Source organism: Excalfactoria chinensis, chromosome 3 (genome assembly GCF_039878825.1).
Source record: "Excalfactoria chinensis isolate bCotChi1 chromosome 3, bCotChi1.hap2, whole genome shotgun sequence".
Taxonomy (NCBI): Eukaryota; Metazoa; Chordata; class Aves; order Galliformes; family Phasianidae; genus Excalfactoria; species Excalfactoria chinensis.
Window position 1 is genome coordinate 81,770,336 of NC_092827.1, and position 23,889 is coordinate 81,794,224.

A 23,889-nucleotide genomic window follows, 5' to 3' on the forward strand; every position below is an offset into this window, starting at 1 on the left:
GAGGGAGAGTGCAGTAATATAAATGCAAGGCCAGTTCCTGTTATTCTGCCTCTGTCAGTGGTTAGGAACAAGCTAAAAGAGCAGGCAGACTTACAGTGATGATTTTTTTTGTGTGTGTTTGCCCGGTTGTCAGTTGTCTCTTGCATTGCTGAGACAAAGGTGGTTTGTAGCCCTTGATGGATCACTCTTACATAATTTTTTCAGTTTCTTTTGAACCAGTTTGATCCTGATTTCTGCAGTATCCTGTAGCAATGTGTTCCAAAGCTGAGTAATAACTAGTGCAAGAAATGGATATTTTGTCTTTATACTGGACTGGCATTCTGACAGGCACATTTAATGTGCCTTTATTTATGCATCACTTGTATCTGCAGTAGAAAGGAGTTTGTTTTCAGATAAGTACCCTGATACGGGTTTGCCACATTGCCTCCCATAGAAATTGTAGAAAGTGATTTCCGTCAGTTGTGTTGGTTAGCACTGTGGGATGTGGCATAGCAGGGAGGATGGGACTTACCACTGCTGACATCTGCAGGTCCTCATGAGAGAGTATTTAGTTACTGGGGCTCCTCAGCTCTGTCTTTAAAGTAGGCTGACTGGTTAGGCATTGTTAGGTGTAGCTGTTGAAGGGCAGTGTTGACTTCTAAGAGGCTAAGGCAAGACTCCATTGTTATGCTGTGCAGACAAGGCCCATAAACTCAATAAAACCAACATCTCTTAGACATCTTGGATCTGCATCATTAACAACCAGCACAGTTTATCTTACATCTGCAACGTGGCTCATCTGAGTATTTGTAAGAGGAAACAACTCAATATGACTAAGAACTTTCAAGATCAGACCCATAATACTGGTGCTGCTAGATTTAATCTGTGTTTGACTTTCATTTCTAGAGAACTACACTGGCATAACTGCTTTGGTGATTTCTGCCAGCCTAATACTGTTGCTTTTTATGACAGACAATGTAGGTCTTCCTGTTTACTTTCCCAAATAAGATGTCAATCAAGTAACCTTTTAGGAAATATTGCAGGTCACTTCTGTGGCATGCCTTACTGCATGGAAACATTTACTGCCAGGATGAATGATATTCTTAGATATTCATGGGAAATAAACAGCAATAATCCTGACAGGAGGTGTTGGCAGAATGAAGTGTGAACAGGAAGTGACTGAAGATAAAAGACAATCTCAGGAGTTACCTTAGCTCACTGTGATTGTAGGTGTGGTTAAAAACAGGTCACAACAGAGCGCAATGCCTGCCAACAACAAAGCTGATTGGGAATCCAAAGTTTGCTCATCACTCAAGCTAGATTGATATTATATAACCAGACTGATCGCACTGAATAAAATTATTGGTGCTTAACATATGCTTTTTAGCTTTAGCTGTGTTTCGGTGTAGGAAGAAACATATGCCACATGTCTTATAAGCAAAGCTGTAGTGACTACTAGATGAAGCTTCCAAAACATTTAGCATTAAAACATTTACCTTCATTTTCGTTGCAATTATGCACCGAATGAGGCAGGAGTCCAGGCTAAAACAGCGTGTAATCACGTAATAGGGACTACCTCATAATGACAAGGAAGGCAAATGATGGTTGCACCATCTACCTTCATTTATGTATTTCCCAACCTCTCTTAGTTTTGTGTTGGTTTGGTGGGTTTTTTTGTTGGTTTGTTTTATCTTTTATTCCCAGTGGCTATCTTTTGTTATAGCTTTAGTGTACATTTGCAGCTAATACTTTACTTACTGTCTAATACAGAAAACCACACATTTTAGATTATCAAAGCATTGTTGAATGGTATCAATCTTGTGTCTGTCTTAATTTGTGAGAATTTCTCATTTCTGAATAACAGCATGTGTGTGACACATGTGGGCTATTTATTTTGTGCATGTTATCTTCTTGCTTGTCTGTGCATACGAAGCCCGAACCCTTGGGCTTTGGGAAAAGAGGAAAAAAATGAAATCATGAGCAATACTCAGTGTTTCAGTCGATCACTCTTCTGGTTTACAGGCTGACACTGATAACCCCTCCACAGTGATTTTGAAGCTCACCTGCCTTGGCCACCAGCACCCTGTCCTGTCTCCAGAGAAATACTCTACGTCAGAGTATAAAGGAAATGTTTTCCCATGGGGAGCAGGATGTGCAGGACTTGCATGGGATATGCTCTACCCACAAGTAAGTAGCCTTTATCTGAGACTTGTCATTTACATTTCAAATGATCAAGAGATGAGTGGACTACTCAGTGTAATTACAGCATGCATATGTAGCAGGATAGTTTACAGATCTCAGTGTGAGCACTCCTTAAACTGGAGGTTGTGGTAAGAAGGGGAGATGGAGAGAAGTGATCTTAACCTTCTGTACTCACACCCCTCCATGCTGAGGGCTCTCTGATTCCTGCTCTCAGATGGAGAGTGATTACCTCCCTTCCTTATTCCTACTCTTTTCTATCCCCTCTATGATTCCTTTGTGCTAGTGTTTGGCTTTGTTGCCAGTCTCAGCTTGCTCAGTCTTTTCAATTGCTTGCCTAGGTTTAATCTTCTTTGAAAGGTCAGCATTGTGCTAAAGAAGGATGAGTCCTGTGTCAAGCACTGGTGTTTTGAGGCGTTCTGCAGTATGGGAAGTTTGCCATGTGGTGCTCCTCATTAGCTAGAACAACCAAGCTCACCAGGAGCAGAATGCATTACTTATGCAAGTCTTGTGTAAGATAGTCAGCAGAACAATTTAGACACGATCACTGAGCTAAGAGGGTGGTTCCAGGATGTACCTACATAACCACTTGTTCTTAAAATATTAGCTGAACAAATCAGCAGTAGACAAGCAAAAGGAGCAGACTAGTTAGCTAAGCAAATTTTTTTTGTTGATGAATCCCTCTAAGGCATTGCCTTGCTCGTGATGAAAAAAGCCCCATCTCCCTTCTTTCCTACTGTTGCAGAGAAATTTGCTTAGACACCAGAAATGTTGCTGCTTTACCTCACCTGGAGAGGGAGTAATTGTTTGGGACGCACATGATTTGCTGTTCAAATTCCAGCTCCTCCCTGGGTAGGTCTGTTTACTCTAAACTGTTGGCTGGGTTTGGGTCTAAGGGCACTCGCACACACAAAGGGCAAACAGGTTTTACTTGACAGAGGGCTTCACAGTGGGGAGGTTGGAGGCAAGGTGCAAAGCCCCAGCAAATGATAGACATGAAAAGTAAAGCAGCACAGCTATGTTTAGAAGTTCTTAAGTATCCAGCTTGCTGTTTCCTTTACTCACAGCTTTGAGGGAAATCTGGCTTAGGAGGAAAAGAATTGCTAGACTGCTTCTGGTAGATGTGTATCTTTTCCCTGGCTTTCTCACTCAGTACTTCCCCATGTTGCTTCCCTTGTGTATTACACAAGGCTAAGTGACTTTATCCTTGGGGCTGTCAGCTCTGAGTAGAATAGGAAACATCAGAGCAATGACTGAACTGTTCAATAGTTCTAGATTTACTCGTTCTGAGTTATCCTTGTGATTCTCTTATTAATTGTAGATACACATGTATCTTGGAAAACACAGAACAGAATTACCTCGAGTTGTCAATTGTTCATGAACTTAATATTTTATTTTCTTGCAGCATTCACAATAATCTTTCTACACTAGTTTTAACATTAGGGCAGGAAAGCCCTTACAGATGTAACCCAAATATCTGAATGTGAATTGCTTAAGAAGACATCTTTTACCAGCAGGCAGATGGAAATGTTTCAAACGTGAAGGGAGGGGAAAGAGTTTGGAGCAAGGAGTGAGCTCTGACTTGCATCTTCAGAGCTTGTCATGACTGTATTTGCATTAGCCCTGCTGAGTGTGTGCTATCAAAGCCTCTGCTCTGCTTATGGTTCTGCTGGGGGCTCAATGACAGTGTAGCCTGAGAAGTGTTTCCAGGTAGGCATCATGTTGTAGAAGTTGGCCAAAATACAGCTGCAGTTCCAACTACCCTTGAAAAAAACAGCTGTTGACTCCAAGTCTCATCCTTGCACCTGCTGTAACCTGGCCCAGCCACCTCCTGGTGCTGCCCCAGGCAGTGCTTACACCTGCATCCCTTAAATTAGGGTTAGGATTTTACTAGGAGAACAATGGGTTGGTGAATTTTCTGCTCTCAGGATGTGAAGCAAAATGAGGAGAACTTACTTGGTTTGAAGGACACAAGCTGCGGAACAGAATGAGATATGAGATGGCTTGTGAGACAACAGCTATGCTATGTGATGTGAATGATGTAAAAGTATGGAAAGTCCATAAAAAAAAATCAGGCAATTAAAACTGAATAGAGGTTATGTGGGAAGAGCATATTTGCGGAAAACTTTGTGGCTCTGTGTGAAATTACAAATTAATTTGCTACAGGTATGTTTGGGCATCTGTACCAGCTTCCAGTGGAAGTTTTGGATTTGAAATGTGCTGTATGAATCCAAGAATGTCTTTTAAATTTTCTTTCTATGAGAATTAATGTTTGGTGAAAAGAGCTGTGTTGGGTCCAACCCTTGCTATAATGTGTTGTTGGTGTTTGGAAAAAAAAAATAATATAATGATGAGAATGTGTGTGATAGGATGGGAAAGTCAACAGCCAAAGTACTTTCTAGAGATATTGCTTTGAGAAAAGAGTGATCTTGGACTAAAGAATAGGAAGACAAGGATATTTAGGGGCATGGTGTCATAATGTGGATTGGGTCAAAGAGGGAGTCATGGTGCTGTGAAAAGGGGAAGATCCTGTCCCCACACCTGTGTTGGTTCCAGCTGCTGTGGTTTCTGTGCGTGTTGGATTGCCCTATGATATAGTTCAGCTACTTAAAATGACAGGATCTTGATGCATGGTTTTCTTATTTTTTCCTTCCCTCCCTTCCTTTCCTTCCCTCCCTTTCTTCCTTCCTTTCTTTTTTTTTTTTTTTTTTTCTTTCTTTTTCAATAAATGAAGTTCACTGTGTGAAAGGAAGAGTGAATGTGGGTGCCAGTGCCCTGGGAAAAGGGACTGTGCCACGTGGCTGGAGCAGGATGGAGGTTGGCACTTGCATTCTGCAGCTCTGACTTGTTGCATCAGCACTGATTCAAGTTGGAAACCACCAAAAGAGTTGGCAGCAGCCAAGGGTTCACCTCTTCCCAACCTGACTCCAGAAATGGCTCAGGAGAACATGCACTGCAAACTAGTATTGCAGGGAGTTCCAGGTCATCCAGGCTGCTCCCGTTACCTCTGCTCCTTTCTGCTGTGTATGTGCTGCCCTGCCTTGTCCTCATGCTGATTTGTGAGATGTCTACCAAACTTTAGTGACCTCTCTGGTACTTTTATTTTAATAAAAACTGGTGTTTTTTATTTAGCTGGTGTTAGAGTGCATTCATCATGCCAGCTTGTGGCTGGTATTTCAAGGCTTGAAAGCTGGTGGCAGAACTAATGTCTAAGACATTTGTAATTATTTTTTCTGGGGGAAAAAGGGAAAGGATCATTTATAACTTATGTGAGTCACTGCTAATACTCAAAACCATGTTCTATAAATGTTTTCATTAAAGAGAAGTTTGTATCTGTTCCCCAAGAAACTGCAGTCCATCCAGCAGTAGAACTGGTATTTCTATCGTGGAGATGGATGCGCTTCTCCAGAGAGGCCTTTCTTTCTCCTCCAGCAGTATGTATAAGGGATATACAAAGCCAGCTGGTCAGATGGATTAGAAAGCACTGCACCACGTCAATGGGACCCATTGTTTGTGTTGTTGAGAAGAGATTCTTAGTTAAGAAAGAAAGAAATGCCTTCCTTGTAATCGCAACTAATGAGGAGACCCTAGTGTAGTTTTTGTGTTTTAAAAGGCTTTGGCAAAAGATGTTTTGGACTCCTGGATTAGTTTATGTTCCAACCCCCTCCCCTCCCCAAAACACTTGATCCTTAAGGATTTGCCTGACTCATGGATTTTTACTGGGCTTGTTAACTCTGTTATTTTTTTTTTTTCAGCTAACAGAATAAAGAAATCCTTTAGGGAGAAGCACTCACTGGGGATTAACTGCAAGTGGACCCAGCAGCTTGGTGGCTCCCCAGAGGGGTGACCTCTGACTCCTGGGTCAGATGCTGACTTGTCTTTCGCCTCCTGGCTGAGCAAGCTGAAGGCTCCCAACAAGTGTTTGCTCTGTCCTCACTGGTTTCCCTCTGTGCAGAGATGGGCAGCACAGGAGATGGGTTCTGTGTTATCACAGCTGTTACTCCACGAAAGCAGGGCAAATTGATAAAGTAGGTAGAATATCAAAGGCTATGGTAACTGTTATTGGAGGGAAACCATAACCTGTTTTACCACCTAGAGGAACCTGTCTGCTTTCCTCCTCAATAATTTCAGACCCCTTCTTTTCCAGCAGGGGTTTTCCCTGCACAACAGTGGTTCTTCAATTCATTGCAGAGTTGAAAGTTGGAAAGAGTGGCTTTTGGAAGGTTTCTGCTATGGATGGTAACTCTACCTAGGCCTGATGGTATCACGGATGCTGTGGTGGTGGCAGAGAAAGGTATCAAGGGAGTTGCTTGCATGAGATATAACTGCTGTATATTAATAGAACTTATTTGCTTTGGCTAGGCTGTTACGAGCAATTTGTTTGGGATGCAAAACACTGTAAGAAGAGAATCCAAAATTTAAACTGAAACCTTACATGTAGGTTAGATTTTGTATGTAAGGCTAATGTGTAGATGAGTACCACTGAGCAAATGAATTATGCAGATTAACTCTGCCTTTGAGAAGACTGGTTATAAATACTGTGCTATCCACTGCTTTCTACTGCCTTTGAAATCCAGGCTGTTTTACAAAGCAGTCAACTGCATCTTTTATCAGGTTATCAAGAGCTTGGATCAATTCATGATGAATAAACGTCCAACCTACTCTATTGAAAGCTCTGTCAGACATTGTAGTGGACCGGTAGGTTTTCAAGAAACAGCTGTGGAAAAGGAACATTTCCCTCATAGCTATTGTTGGAGGAAAAGTAACAAATCGCTTTCATTGTTGGAAGGGAGTGTCAGCTCACATGGAGTCGGGTTTAATGATGTGTGATTTTTCTTGTGAATAAACTGGATGGAATGGGGTGAACCTCCGGTGTAAAGCACTGCACCTTAAAATGAGATTTTCAAACAAGTCAAAGGAATTAAGCTCCAGTGCAGCTTAAATTTATGCCCTGGCATGCAGCAAACAGGGAAGGAGGGAAAGAGTGATATTAAATGTACTAGACATATTTAAGTGTTAGCTTTTTTTCTTCTCAGACATTTATTAGTAGTTGATTTCTTGTAAACATGCATGGCAGAAGAATGCTTTTAGAGGCTTTATAAAATGAGTAGGCTGTAGGAGCTGTAGGGTTATGTCTGTGTATATGAAGAAGCAGCAGATGGGAAGAAGTTGTGTAGAAAACTGGCAAGGAGCAGGAGTGATCAAGGAGGGGCAAGCAATCTGTAGTATGCGTAGGAAGGGGATTAAGAATTTAGGATTAAGAATATAACAGACTGCCTTTCTGGTATGTACACAGTTGGTCTGTGCAGAACTGTGTTTCTTTTGTAGGTTTTTTTGGTTTTTTTGGGGGTGTTTTTTTTTCCCCCAGATTGGTTGCAGGTGATGAAATGACTTAAAACTGTTATCCATTAGCAAACAGTCAGAAACCTGCAGCGTGTATTTCTCCAGCAATGGCAGATGTCAGGAGTGCATCAAGTCTTTTTGCCCTGGCTTTCCATGGGGTATTAGATTAGGTTCAAAGTCTCTCTGTTTGTTGTCAGGGTCCCTAATGGTCGGTCTGCAGTAAGGGTTTGTGGGCAGCTGCTGAGAGCTCAAGGAGGAGAGGTTTTGCTCCTCATCTGCCAAGAAACCTTCTTCAGTCAGAGTCAGATTGCTGAAGGTAGAGCAGCATGTTACAGCTGGTCGTGTCTCTTTCTGCATCGTGTATATCCTGCACCCCATCTTCATTACTTCTCTTTCCTGCTCCTGGCTGCCTACTGCAAGTCTAGTGCCTGTCAGCTGTAAGCAAAATGGATTCAACTCACTGGCCCAGAAGAAAACTAATGTGACAAAAAAGTGAATTGTTTGCTCCTGGGTTAATGAACTGAATCAGCTCCGTGAAGGCTCTGGTGAACATCAGAGTTTGATGCAAGAGTGCATTAACGTGACTGAGAAGGAGAGGAGAGGGCAGGGCTGGAGCATGGGATATGGTGCTTTTGGTTATGATGAACTGCTAGAGTGATTCATGCTCCAGGAGGGTCTTAATACAGGACTGTAAAAAAGGAACTGCTGTTAGCTCAAGCTGCACCATTGCTGTTATTATCATAAACAACCAGTTGTACATAAAATAAGTGATTGAAGTGTGCACACACAACTCCAGATTCATTCAGAAGAACAAAGCACGGCACATTGGCCACGTTGTAATGCACTGTTGTGAGTCACTGTGGCACATTAATGGTGAAGGTCATATCAGAACCTACTGGGAAGAAAATAAATCGTCAAGGTGAAGGTACATTTATTCCCATTCTCCCATAACCATCACAAAGGTACCGTGTTCTGAAGAAGAAATATTGTGTCTGTAGAAAAAGTGTTAGTGGACTAGATTAATTTCCTTAGACTGGACATATGGGATGCTCTAGGGTTGTCTTTTATTTGAGTTCTGAGAAGTGTTTATCGTGACTTTATTAAAGCTTATGTGACAAAAATTTTGGAAGCTCTGTTTCACATCAGCCTGGCAAGTTCACTTTGGCTATGTTGTGCTGGAGGTCATGACTGAGACCTTTGCTTCACAGGGTGACCCAAGAATTCTGGGCAGAGAATTAAGTTCTAATTTATTTAAAGTATGAAGGAGAATATTTGCATTTTGTAAGTGTTCACAGCTTCAGTGAGTGTGAACAGTAATTCATACCAGCAATTCAGAAAAGAAAAAAATTAACCATTAATTAACCATTAAAAACCATTAATCTTTCTGACCTACCTGTATCTTTTTCTCATGCCATTTCATCCCCATCTTGTATGCATTTTTCTTCATGTTCTGTTCTTTTTAGAAGATAAGTGTAAAGGTAACAGAGAAAGATCCTTGGAAGGTTTTCTTTGCTTAGATTGTAAGATCAAATCATTTTCCTTGTAGTAAAATTATGTAGATAGTACACTGCAAACATTCTTTTATAACTCTGTGATTTTAAGCAGACCAGGTACAATGGTTCAACCCTAATTTGGCTGCACAGAGAACCATAATACTCATGCAAGCTGGCCTTGAAAAGGCTCTGGTACAGTGCAGTGTGAATATGATGGGATAGCCTGTGGACTGGGGAAAGATCTACTTGGTTATATGGGGTCTCCTTGTACAAACTTGCCATTTAAAATGGCAGTTGAGGACCTTACAAGATGTAGTTCAAAGCTTCAAACTGCTAAAAGGGATGTTGTGTGAAGGTTCCTCTGCCCAAGTTTGATCTGCAAATGTATAGGCCACGCACCTTTGCTCTGGTCACAATTTAAGGGATAGCCCATAAACTTATTAAACATGACTTGTTTTTTGTTGTTGTTGTTTTTTTTTTTTTTTTTCCTTTTTAATACACCAGCTTATCCTCAGTAGTCTTCCATCTTTGTTGTACTGTTAATTGTTATACTGAATAACTGGAGTGATTAAGGTAGAGACATCAGAGCCAGATATTACACAGTTGTCCCAATATAGTCATTTGTGGCAACTTTGACGTTTGAGTGTCTGCGATCAGATACTGCCATGGCTTTAGGAAACCTTGGGCTTTACAAAAGTTGAAATGTGCTGCCAAGCATTTGAAAAGTTTGTCAAGCTTTAGCACGTGTTCTGATCTGACCTGAGCTGGATGCGAACTTTCACATGTTCTTGGTATGAGTGCTGTGATTTCTTCTGTCTTCAAAAGAAGCAACAGCCTTTATTCACACAGGGAAGACTATGGAAATTATGACTCTCGCTTCAGGTTTTTCTTCTTGTATTTATAAATGCTCTTTGAAATAAATCTTCAAATGCAGGATATAATTCAGATCAGCTGAAGCAATATTTTCAGTTGGGTCATGCACAGAAAATTGTAGGTGTTCCTCATATGTCATCCAGATTTTTTTAAATGTTCTTGGCAAAAACATGAAGTTTCTGTGTGGACAGCAGTTCTGATGTCCTGTTGACTCCCCCACCCTGCCACTAACCACCTGGAATGAAGTTATTTTTATAGCTGGCAGACTTTCTATAAGCAAAATTGTTCAGATTTAGCAGCTGAATGGGAATGCTTGGCGTGCTTTTTGTGGTCATCCTTGATTGCTGATGTTACAGGGTAAGAAGGCAAACGTGCCACAGAATTATGGTATGTTTGCATCTTTGCCAAGCAATTGATAACTAGCCTAGATAAGATACACAGTCTCAGGCCACCTGGTCTCCATGTTTAAGCCCTCCCAAAAGCTGGGTATGCTCTGAAGCTGGAAATTGGGTAAATCTCTATTAAATAGGAAGCATCCACAAAATCTGAACTTGGAGTGCGATGGGACTGTTAAGTCTGGCAGATTGGTTGAACCAAGAATTGTCATAAAGTATATGATGTATACTGATATTCTTTTCCAAATCTCCTCATATTTTTCCTCAGCTTTGTTGGAAAGGGCAGCCTAGATGAGGCCCTCTAGTATTTCCCTCTTTGAAGATGCCCAAACGATCTGTTTTCCTTTTCTCTTCTACCTTTCCTCCCATTTTCACTTCTGTCTGAGCTCAAGCACTCTCAATAGACAGTATTCTAGGTATTTAGAGTCACCTTCCCCTGGTCATGCATATTTTCTGTGACACTGTCCAGGCTGTCGCTCTGGATTGTCTACAGGAGGAAAGCAAACCATGGCAATCTGAAGTATCAGAAAAAGGAGAAACTGACACAGATACATATTTAACGGTCTGCAAGGATTAAGAGAACTTTATCTACTTCACCTGATAAAAGAAATAAATTCCTTATGTGAGCTGCATGCCAATAGTCTCAGTAGTTGTCAGCCTTCTGCAGAATCCTAAAAGGGCTCTTAAGGGGATGCTGTAGGCCCTTCAGCAGAGTTCCTAGGCATGAGTCTCTCAGCCTCCTGGATATCCTTCTGGATAGTATTTACATTGGTCTGGGCCAAGGACAAGGAATCTGGGGGCTGTAGGCTGAAATAATTTTCCTATTTCTTTGTATATGTCCAGAGCTGTGTGCATGGTCTGAAAGGCCCTTTGAGAATAGTGTCATTAGTGTGACAAAGCCAGAATTGCACTTCAGGCACTTTTACATCTGAATACCTAATCTGCTCAGAGCTACTTCAGACAGCACTGGGATGACAAATGCCTGGGCAGGTTTCCACAAGTGCTGCTACTGTGTCACCCTTCATGGCATTTTACTGATGTTATAGACAGGAGGTGGAGTGTGAGGAGAAGGGAGATTTTCAAAGCAGGTATTGAGCAGGGTATTCCTTAAGGCCACAGGAGTGTCCTTCATCATTTTCAGTAGTAAAAGAGGGTGTTGCTTACTGGCTGGTGCAACAGCCACCTATCAAAGCCTCCCAGCTCTTCTCTGATACACTGCAGTTCCAGCACTAGTGGTTTTCTCTCTGGCTATCAGACTTTGCTGGTTCTCTAGGCAGCCTCCTTTGCCTTTCTGGTTCCCCCAAGTCCTGCAGGTTGCTGTTCTGAGCAGATGCCTCTCCTGGGGCTGCTGTGCTTCTGTATCATCTTGCTCTGCTAGGAAATGCCTAAGCTCTTACCTTAAATAAATGTACAGAATGGGAAAGACATTGATTTCAATTAAAACAAAGCATGGAGATCCAGGCTTGTTCATTACTTGGGATTTAGATCTGGGGCTCTGCAAATGTGAAATCTGAACTTGTGTCAGTGTCTGATCTGACAACGTATCAGCGTTTCTTTTTCTTTTTTTTACTTTTCCTATGAGAGAAATTTAACTCGAGTGCTTTGAGGGGGAATGTTTTAACTATTTGGAACAGATTCTGTAATACTATAGTTTTCTGACTGATAGCTGTTGAGATATGACAATCAAACTCTGGTCTTCATGTCCCTATGCTCAGAAGGGACTGAGTGAGCCAAAGCTAGCTAGGGAATCTTACCAGGATAAACAACTTTGGCTGTTCATAATAATGTACAACAAACGTAGATCAGTTTAAATTGAAAGCTACGTTAAGGGTTAAGGTAGGTGCACTTGGAAAACAACATCACAGTGGTTTGGCACTGACCTTGGTTGATTTCCCATCTCCAGAACATCTCTGCTGAACCTTGCGCTTTCTGCCTTGCACTGCTGGAAACTGCCCAGACTATCTGCAGCTAGGAGACGAGCCTCTTGTCTAGAGAAACTTATTTCTTCCCCGTTGTTCTGACTGTGGGACTACCTTGGAAATGTTTTGGGCAGGTTTTCTAATCTTCTGAAATGCTAGTTAGGCTCAGCTCTGTGTAAGGGAAGAATTGCTTGCACTTGAACCTTTCCTTAAATGGCTCTGAGTGTTTTGGTAAATACAAATTGCAGCTCAGTATTAGAGCTTTTCATTACTCTCTACTCTTGATGGCCATTTCTCTTAAGAGGTACATTTTGAGTACCAAATGAATTTACATATATCTTAAAAATGAAAAGCTTCTCTGAGAAGAGAAGCCTACCACTAAAATAACACACAGTTTTCTTTTGGGGCAGCTGGTGCGTTAGGGCCATGTGAAGGCTTTGCAGACAAAAGGATTGTATTGGAGCCTGGCATAGCAGAAATGCCAATTGCAAATGAAGTCTGAGAGAGATCGGCCTCCTGTAGAGTCTTGCTGGTCCGTTTTGTGTGCATCAGGAACCTCTGAGCTACACAGCTACTCCTCCCAGCTGACTTCTGCCCCCAGCTACCTCCTGTGGGGGAGCAGCATCTGAGACGAAGGGGTTGTCAGAGATCACTCCATTACATTTAATTTTTAGGGGCTTATAGGTGTTTGGAAGGAGTGCTCCTATGTGTAGCAGTTTATTCCTGGCAGGTGCTCTTACTTTATAATTGCCCAGAGGTTATCACTATCTGCCAAATAACATGCCTGCTGGAGAACTCTGATCTTCCCTCTCTTCAAAGCTTGGTTATGTATTTTTTTTTCTATGAATTTTTGCAGAGAACTTCAGACCAAGGCTGTGACTACCTTTCGGCTCATGATGGCCAAAGCTTTCCCTTTTAATCAAGCTTTAGGGCATATGCCATAACAGGTTGTACACCAATCTCTTTCTTTCTCTACTTCCCACATGCAGTAATACATGATTATCCCTTCTTTTGCACCAGCAGCAGTACTCACGTGTCTCCCTAGTACACTGTTCCAGGGAGCTGATCCAACCAGAAAGTAACCTGAAGAAGTGCTGAGCTCTGTGAACCTTCTTTCTAGGAGATCAGGTTAGTAAGTGTTAGTGCTGGCCATGGGAGAAGGTGGGAACATGTATCCTGGGGTTATGGAAGAGTGCTATAACTTACTGTCAGAGGTTTTTATACCACTATGCAACCTCAGTGATTTGGATGGGGAATTTATAACTGTGAGAGCCTTATCTGAGTCACTGACTAATTGTTAATATTACCATGTTTGCCCTGCAGAAATATCAGGAGGCTGCATTCATGATAGGAGCACTGCTGTGCCTAGCTCTGTGTACACACTGGAGGAAAATTACACTGTGTTTGCATTCTCCATAGATGTGTCAACCAAACACAACCCAGGACAATACAAATGTGCTTTGGTCAGAAAAACTGTAGTGTTCCTAACTGAAAGTCCATCTCAACCCTCTTACCCTATGTTTGTCTGATGGGGTAGCAGATATAGAAAGGGTGCAAGAAATGTGTGCACAGCACTGCCTTAAATGGTACACCCTCACAGCTGCAGGGAAACAGGGCTTCTGTGCTGTAAGTTGCATCCAAGTGATAATAGTTACCAAGAGACTTATTCTACAAGGAGTTTGGCTTGAACTGATGACCTGTCTTGAATGTCTCTGCAAAAGCCCATTGTAGTGGGTTTCAGTCTTATCCACTGTTTTATTATATGTGCTCTTTTAAAAATTCTCTATGTGTACCTTATTTTTTGTATCCAGGATAACAATTGTTTCTTATTTGTCTTCTCTGTAGTTTTGCTGAATTTGTGAACCAGAGTAATTTGACCTGTATAGAATTTTCCCCAACTTTTTATAATCTGGATTCTTAGTGGGGAAAAACTGCAGTTGTAGGAGTGGGAATTTCATGGTCTACATTGTAAAAAGGGTGATCCCTCTTCACTCATATGGTATGAGCTGCTTTTGGCACCTCTGAGAGTTGAAATATGTTTGCAGTTGATATGCTGTGCATTCCTCTATATGCTACAGTGGGTTTCTCTCTGTGGCTGTGGAGGAATGCAGCATTATATGAGGGAAAAAAAAAAAAAAGCCCAACAGAAAACATTTCAGGAATTGGCAAATTTGAACGAGTTTCATCAGTGATGATCAGTTGGCTCCCAAGAATCACCCAAGGAACATTTCCTCTATTTCAATATAGAGCAGAATTAAAATGTGAATGTAATATGTCCAAGTCTTGTTTCTGGTGTAAGTACAGACAACATAAAATCATAGAATCATTTGAGTTGGAAGGGACCCTCAAAGGCCATCTAGTCCAACTCCTCTTCAATGAAGAGAGGCACCTACAGATAGATCAGGTTGCTCAGAGTCCCATCCAGCCTGACCTTGAGTGTCTGTAGGGACAGTGTGTCCACTCTCTCTCATGGTAACCTGTTCCAGGGCTTCACTACCCTTATTGTAAAAATCTTTTTTCTTGTATCTAAATCACCACTTTTCTAGTCTGAAACCATTTCCCCTTATCCTATCATAACAAACCCTACTGAAGAGCCTGTCCCCTTCTTTCCTGTATCTCCCCTTAAGATACTGAAAGGCTGTTATCTGGTGTCCCTGGAACCTTCTCTTCCTCAAGTTGAACAGCCCCAGCTTTCTCAGCCTGTCCTCGTAGGAGAGGTGTTCCATCCCTTCAGTCATTTTTGTGGTCCTCCTCTGGATGCACTCTAACAGGTCCATGTCTCTCCTGTACTTAGGACTCCACATCTGGACGTATTACTCCAGTTGAGACCTCACTAGCGCAAAGCAGAGGGGCAGAATCATTTCTCTTAGTCTGCTGGCCATACTTCTTTTGGTGCAGCCCAGGCATACTGTTGGTTTTCTGGGCTGTGAGTGTACATTGCTGGTTCACGTTCTGCTTCCCATTCACCAGTAACCTCAGGTTCTTTTTGGCAGAGCTGTGCTCCATCCTTACATCCCCTGGCACATACTGATAGTGGAGGTACCTACAACACAGACACAAGACCTTGCATTTGGTTTCGTAGAACATCATAGTGTTTGCCCAGCAACCCACTGCTCAAGCCTGTCCAGAACTGCACCATGCAGCTTGGTACACAAACTTGCTGAGAGCACACTCGACCCCTCTGCTGATGTCATTGATGAAGATATTAAAGAGGGTCCTTGAGGGTCACCACTTGTTACTGATCTTCATCCAGACATTGAGCCATTGACCACCACTCTCTGGGTACAATCCTGCAACCAATTTCTTGCCCATTGAACAATCCACCCATCAAATCTATATTCTTCCAATTAGGAGAGAAGGATGTTGTGGGGTACCATGTCAGAGGCCTCACTGAAATACAAACAGATGATGTCAGTAGCTCTTCCCTTGTCCATTGATACTGTTACACCAATATAGAATACCACTTCATTTGCCAGGCAAGATTTGCTGTTTGTAAAGCCATACATGTTGTCTTGTATCACCTCCTTCTCTTCCACATGCCTTAGCATAACCTCCAGGAGAGTGTGTTCTGTGTTATTCCCCATTGCAGAGGCGAGACTGACAGGTTGGTAGTTCCCTGGGGTGTGACGTAGCCTTTTTTTCTAGTTGCCAGGGATTTCACCTGACTGCCAATGACGTCACAAATGTCATCAAGAGTGGCAATAATAAGTTAATAATAATTTAGATCTTTTCTTAGAAAGTAACAATCATTTCCTTTTTCTGTCCTTTGGTAAATTTGAGGAAGTAATGAGACACTAAACTGAATTTGGCATGAAGCAAATTCGAAGAAATTCTTCCTTTTCACCCTGGCTACGTATTGCTATTTCTCTGGTTATACAGATGAAACTGTTTGTGGGTCTGTGCTGAAATGATCCAGGCTAAACATCAAACAAAAAACAATCCAGCAGCAAAAACACACACACATACATATATATAAAATTAACTTTGATCTGCGGGCCTCACCTGATTTATTGATACACATCCATCCACAAATTTGTGTTGGTGTGAGTGAGGTGGCTCTCAACTGGCACGGAGCACAGGTGGGTGGATTTGGGCCTGGGGAAACCGAATGGCAAAACAGGAGAACCTTTAAACAGAAGTGTGTTAAACAGTGATGCTGGTAATTCTGTCGTCTCAATCAGCTTCTGCTTTCAGTTCATATATACACAGCATGACTCCAGGTGGAAGTGTCCTTAGCTGGTGTACTGCCAGTCAGTATGGTAATGCTCACCAAGTGTGACACTTAGGGGGATCAACTTCATTTTGAGTTGATTTTTACCTGTTTTTATTTAGCTGGAAAACATTTGTGTTATCTCACAGACTTCTTAAATTGAAGAAACAGTTATTTCGTATATGTATATATACATATATAGATAGATAGATCAACTGTTACATATACTGTCTCAACACAACCCTTTACAGTGACTGGAAGGAAAATAGGGCTACTGGCTTCATCTTTGCATATTTAGTTCTTCATTTGTGCCACATTAGTAATGCCATCTTAGATTTTTGAAAGGATTACAGGCTCTGCAGGTAAGAGATACTGTGTATACAGAAGATGCTATAAGGAGGTAGATAGAAACAGCTTCTTCTGAAGCTTACTCTGGTATAGGAAAGATAGAATGGCTGTGCAGTTCCCTTCTGTAGTACAGTAAGGTTTTATTGAAGATAAGATTTTGTTGTTGTTTATTATAATTAGATTATAATAAGATTATAATGCTGCACAGTGGACCCAGCCTCCATTCCTTTAAGTCCTGTACTGGCATCTGACCACCACACCGTTGAGGTGACTTCGGGGTTTAAAATGCAAGACGTTTAAATGAAAAGTGTCTGCACAACTTTGGATTGCATCCTGCTTCCCCGGAGCCTGCTTGGGACAGACTTCTCCGTAGGATCATGTAAGTCAAAATAACTGGAGTTTTTGCCTTCTCTGAGCAAGCTGTTTACGATTGATATGTAAAACCTTAAATACTCCAAAGGCCAACCAATTAAGAATGATGATTACGAGCTGGTTCGTAGTGAACTCCTATTCACTTGCAGCATTCTCCGGTCTAAAGTTTCTTCAGAGGAGATGCAGGGATAACACTCCGGGGTGGGAACGCTTCCTTTTACATTACTAAGCAGCATTATTGTCTTAAATGTAAATTAAGTAATTAGTGAGGTCAAGAGACCACACAAAAGATTTTATTGGTTTGAATAAAATGCAGCCTGACATCTGCCAGGATAGTAACAAACAGATTTTCTGTGTTAGCATGAATCAGAAGGCATGAATCAGAAGGTTAGATGCAATTTCACCTTGTGTCTCACTCATGCGCTACTGCATTTCCAATTTATTTTAGAGCTTTAATTATTTAGATACATATTTGCTTGCTTTAGGTACTGTATTACCTACCCCATATTCTGCGTAAGGCTTTAGTTTTCATTTCTATTCCATCTTCGTCCTGTGATTATTTACTTCGTATTTTTACCTTTCTCTGCTTATTACTTTGTTTCTACTTTTATCGTGAGGGTAGAAGTGCTTAGAAGTTATGTAGAATCTTTTAAACATTATAAATAAGTGAATTTAACAGATTGTAAAGTAGGAAGCTTGAGCTGTCTTCTTGGCTATCACCCATGTGTTTTGGCCTTTACTATCTGTTTGGCATGCACTACTTTTTCATTCAGATGTAAGCGGTGCTACTGAAGTGAAAAGGCCCTGGCTGTGTTTTAATAGTAATGCTCTAGGTGTTCACTCACTGTGTTCTTGTGCAAGGGGCTGTAGATCCTCCCAGTAAAGTAAATTTGTTATTTCCTGGATTATCTTCTGAATAGCTTAGCCAAGCGATGAGATAAAAGATGATCTGGATCATTTGCCATCTGGGTCATAGTGATAGAATGAGAGGGAAGGGCCCCAGATGGTGCCTGGGGAGGTTCAGGTTGGATATTAGGAAGAACTTCTCCAAAAGAGTGGTTGGGCATTGGAACAGACTGCCCATGGAGGTGGAGTTGCTGTACCTGGAGGCGTTTAAGGAATATGTAGATGTGGCAGTGAGGGACATAGTTTAGTGTACACTACTAGTGGTAGGTGGGCAGTTGGAGTAGATAATCTTAGAGATCTTTAGAGCTGCTTTCCAACCTCAATGATTCTGTGACTCTTTGTGCAAGGGGAGCAGGGGCAGTGGGAAGACTGGTGATAATGATGTGCAAAGTTTATAGTGAGCTGGAAGCTGAACCCAAGTCAGAATTACTTCCCATTGCCATGCCAGGTATGTTCCTCCAGATTCTCCCATCCTATGTTTTGAATTGGTGTGGCTGCTGGAGACTTATTTAAATAATAATATGCAAATATTTACATGAAGAGATCATGGACAATTTTAAATAAATCCTTATTTTCTGGTCGTTGTGGTTAAAAAATATATATAAAAAATCATTGTCTTGCCTGTATTTGCACATGAGAGACAGGGATTCTGCCAGTCAGCCCTGGGAGCAGTGCTTCTCCCAAGCGAAATGCCCTGCAAGGTGTGTAAAGCAGAAGAGCTGGAAGAGAGGGAGGGAGGACTGGCTCTGCCAGTTGGGGAGAGTCAGCTAAATGAATTGAGTGCTTTACACTGTGGCAGGGATTGAATCATGTGCCAGACAAAGCAAACAGCAGGCGTACAGCCCAGTTAGCACCCACTCGTTATTAAGAAATATCTGCCCAAAGATATAAGGATAACAGAATAGGATCTTATTTCGTCTTTCACCTGTCTGTGAGGTTGCAGTCCACTGCTTTTACTCAGACCATTCCCTTCTCAGGATAGCTGTGCAGTGTGAGGCTGATGTGAAGCCTCAGTTCTGCCTTCTTGCCTTTCCAAAGCAGAGCAGCACCTAGTTTAGTGTGCAGGGTGTCCTGGTCATACTGGGCATTCGGTTCTCAATGTGAGATAGGGAAGTGTTATCTCTCATTTTATAGACAGTGATTGCAGCACAAAGTAAACAATCTCCAGACCCTCAGAGGTACTTTGATGCCTGACTCTAGATGGTCTCGAGGTCATACAGACTCTGTATATTTCTAAGGATTGAGACTGATGTGATTTTGTGCCTGGACACAGACTATGTTGCAGGCAGAGATGGGATCTGTGTGTCCCAGTCTGGTGGCTTAACTGCTGGACCAGACTGCCTTTCCTAATCTTTTGTTCAGATCTCTGCTTTCAACCTGTCTGTTCTGAATGATGTAAACCACTGTGGTTTTATGCTGAAGCACTGCCTTGAAGCTTGAAAAGGCTGCTTGGGTATGGGAGGTCTGCTTTATTGAATTTCTGCCTTGTGGAAACATGAAGCCCAAGTTACAGTGCGAGGTGAGCAATGGTCAGCATGTAGTCTCCCCAAACCACTTCACTGCCACTGTAGGATCATGGTGAAGTATTAGCACAGATAGAAGTGTGCCATTTTCAGGCTGTGCTTAGCAGGAAGTTCCTCAGGGGGGAATGGACACAGTAAGCCAACTATATAAAAAGGGAAGTGTTTCTACCAACCATTGTGTCATAAGTACACGTATGTATCACATATGCGTACGTATATGTAAACCCAGTCTAATAAGGGCACAGAGGAATTCCTCATAATTAGCTGACCAAATTTTGCCTGGGTTAAAGATTTTATTTTATTTTTTTTCTAAATATGCGTGCTAAATTTTCTGCTTTATGCCATGTGACTGGCTTTTAAATATGAGCAAAGTCACTCTTCTCTGGCTTTGAATCTGCCTGTGAATTGAAGAGGACAGCCAGTAGATATTTTTGCTGGGGATTTAGTGGGGGGAGGGGGGAAGCCAACATGGCACTGAGTATCTTTTTTCCCTCTCACTGCAAGGTTTATTGATGCTGTCTGCAGATTTGTGTTTGTTTTACTGCTGGTAGTTAGAGCTGGTGATCAAAGGCGAGAGTAGCCGAACCCATGAAGGGACGTAATTGGTTGGACTCTTTGAGTCCCCTGTAACAATACTCAGTTTTGTTGTGTTAGGCAGGGCTCCACAAAGTATAAAACATTGTATGATTGCCGGGGCAGTTGGTCAAATGTTTTCTTCTCGTCTCAATTCCTTTTATACAGGAAACCAATATAGCTGGGAGCCCAGGGATGAAAGCTTTAAACCTGGAGGGTGCCTGGTACTTCCTGAGAACCTCACAGGGAAAACGTTCAGTCCCCAAACAGCCTCACTGACAGATATGTTTTTATAGCCTATTATTTTCTCTCTTCGTTCTTTGTTTCATTTGAATATAATAGGCTCTTTATTTTTAACTGCTCGTCTGTTCCTGCTGTTTATATCCTCACCCCAAAATCATAATTCTCTGGTTATTTTCTTTTTTCCTTTTTTGACATCACGTTTGGTTACTGTCTAACTGTAGTACAATGCATGTATGAAAGGGACATGGTTTATTTTTTTTCCATTTTCCTCCATGTCTTTTCAATACGATCCCATATTTCAATTTGAACCAGAAGGTTTTAGCCTTATTTATAGGTCTTGAATTTTGGCACCGATGTAAGTGTGTTATGTGGTTGTATGACTTCACGAGAGAAAAAGCTGGAGCTGCAGATGAATACATTAAAATGTTATTTTCCCGTTCATTTCCCTAATGCTTGAGATGGAGAAGATTTGAGGCATCTGATAGTAAAGTTACTTTATTTCAAAATCACCTGTTTATTCATTTAGATAGATGAAGAACTTTCTGGTGTGGTAGTCTTTAGTTTGGACGAATATGTAACGTAGGGTGCTTGTTTTCATCTTATACTGGCATTCATTTTATAAAACTCATTTCAGGGTAGTACTATTTGTGAGAGCCAGTCCCCCTCCCTTGCTGCCCCTGCACAACCCCATATCTTCCAGCTCTTGGGAGTGAAACAGTGGTGTTTGCACGTACAGGCAGCTCTGCACACTGCCGGGTCAGCATGACACGAATGCACCACCTCTGATACTTTGCAGCAGACCTTGTTATGAGTTCCTGCCCACTGGCAGCAAAGCAGGCTGGAGCGCCAGAGCAGGGCTTTGCTCTCCATTCTGCCACTGCCTCCAAGTTAACTTCTGGGCAAGTTCGCAAACCTGGTGCTTATTTTACCCTTCTCTAAGTTAGCATCTGCAGTGCCTGCTTCCAAGAGTGTATGAGAATAGAAGTGGTGGGAAAAGAAAGGTTTTTGTCCCAGAAAACCTGTTATGCATATCTGCTTATAATTATTTAGCATGGAACATTACTTATTTACATGTAGAGCGTTAATCTAGCCTCCAATTTAATCATAATGAAAACCCAAATAATTAAAATCTTCATTATAGAATGGTTCCTCATCTTAAGGTCTGTCCATGCTCGGTCATAATGCATCTCACTGAGATAGTTAAATGCTTCAGTTGGGGATACGCTATTCTGTGGAAAAAGTCTACTTTTTACTGAAATGGGATTTGCTGCTCAGAAGCTGTTTCAGGAAGTACCTTTCTGTTGCATAACTTAATGAAGTACCTGGAAATGATTTTAAGCTGCTTGCAAAAGAACTGCCAGGGATCTATGACCTTATAATTATTAATTATAATGCAATTAATAATAATTATTATGATTACTTAACTCTTTTAAGTATATATGTTCTTTTTATGTGCTTTCTTTCTAGCAGATTGATCACCTTAATTATGGTATGTCTGTTTGCATGTACTTAGCACCTATTAAAATGAAACCTAAAGTGCATTCTCAAACAAATGAGGAACTGCTTTGTATGTTTTGAGGCCATCTCAGTGGGGATGGACTAGAGTTCTTCATCTCCCTGTGCTGATGTAGTTTGCACTTTGCCTTATATCATTTTCCCAGACCTTTGACAGAAAATGCTCCCTCTGTTCTCAGTATTTTGACCATTACTGGTAATTGTCTAATGATTAACTCGTAGAGCAATGGGGAAGCAAGCATATGCCGTCATCCCGAAAGGCTGAATTCTACCAGCTCCTGAAAGAGATAAAGTTTACAAAGCGGCCCATTTTGTAGCTGGATCATATAATTTGATTTTCATATTTCAGTCACTTTTTGCAACTACCTGGGCAACTAGAGAATCCAAAAATCCCCATTGTTTAGACGTCTGCTTGCAAGTCCCCCCAGGAAACATCTGCAAGACAGAATTAAGTACAGATAACATTTTATGATCTAAATAATAACTTGAAAGAATAAAATCACCTGTGGAATGGGACTCAAAAATCCATTGAGATTAAGCTAAATTTGAACTGCAATTTGCTGAAGCCATACTTTGCACACAAGATACTGTCTACGCAAGAAAGATGAGGTAAATTTTGTGCTGGTTTTCTCTTTTCTTCCCTGGCAGTAATGGGGTCACTTGAGGCAGTCACTGCCAGTGCTCACCCAGATGAGCAGTGTAGCCGTTGTGTCCCTTCCTACATTAGTGCTTTTGGCAGTGTCCTTGTAGAAGTGGACCAGATCTGATGAGCTGCCCAGCCTGGGCCTGCTGGCAGAGTTAAAACTGTGAGACACTGTGCAGTTCTTCCTCAGATAAGACAGGAGTCTTCCTACCTCTGTTTACATTGCTATCTCCTTAGCAGTTTTTCCATTCTGCTTCAACTGCTTTCCTCAGCACAGCCTATATTGGGTAGGTCACAAAACTTTCCCTTTTGCCTTTAGATCTGTATTACTGAGGAAGGACAGATGAGGTTTTGGGATTCAGGACCCCTGAGTAGGGTTTTCTTTTTTCTTGTCTTAGTTCTTCATTCTTTCTCACTGAATTGAGCTATAAAGAGAAGTGATAACATTTGGCTGCCTTGCTGGTTCATGTGTTGGTGTTTATAGCAGGTTTTGAGAGTGTCCTTAGAAAGTGGTAGTAGTGTAATAATGTAGTCATGTCTGAATTTTGCATCATTTAAACACAAGTCTTCAAGTTTTCTACATCTCAGAAATTGAATCTCTTCTAGTATTATGACTAGAACTTGTTGTTCACCAGTTCCATGCCAATTATTTGTGCCTTTCGTAGACTAAAGGACAACAAAAGAAAATCAGTGGATAAAGGTTCTGAATCAGAACTGATGTTGACCAGGTATTTCTTTCCTCCTTTCATTTTGGTAGGCTGCCCCAGTTTTCTTCAGTCTGGTTGCTTTTATGTGGCTGTATCTATCATTATATGGCTGTTTTTTTTTTATTGCTGATAATGGCTATTGAGACTTGAGGAACTTTATTTGCTTAACCTTGGATCTCTGTGAGAGAAGCTGGTTACTTTGAACCTTTTAGCCTCCTGCATTTAGAAATGTTGAAAGAAGCAACTCTAAATTAGGGGTTTTATTGCAATTTTAAACACACAAATAGATGCCTTCATTCTTACAAACAACATCAAAAGGCTAGAGAGTCTGGAGTATATCAACCATATATTGTTCATTCACCATTAATCAACTTACTCGTGCCTATCTCTCCATCAAGATCTCTCTTCTCCAAATGCGTTCTCTCAGACGTGATGCTGGGTAATTATGAAGCTGGGAGGAATCCCAATAGTCTCCAGTTATGTGCTGTAAGTAAGGGCAAAATGGCCTCCTGACATTCTTTGGTAAGGACACTGTGTTTTGTTACTCAGATGAGTCTGTGCTTATTTGCATGCAGCTGTCATTATCCTTCAGCCGCAGAGTTTGAGTTTTCTGTTCTGTGCTTCTCACAAAGATTGCTTAAAATAACA

At 41.5% G+C, this 23,889-nt stretch overlaps 1 long non-coding RNA gene across 1 annotated transcript; it reads left to right on the top strand.

The window, feature by feature from the left end:
- The first annotated feature begins 2,008 nt into the window (after positions 1–2,008).
- LOC140250826 (uncharacterized) lies at positions 2,009–6,308 on the top strand. The gene is made up of 3 exons (XR_011903286.1): positions 2,009–2,166; positions 2,924–3,030; positions 5,934–6,308. It is a non-coding gene; the product is annotated as an uncharacterized lncRNA (long non-coding RNA).
- Positions 6,309–23,889: the final 17,581 nt, after the last annotated feature.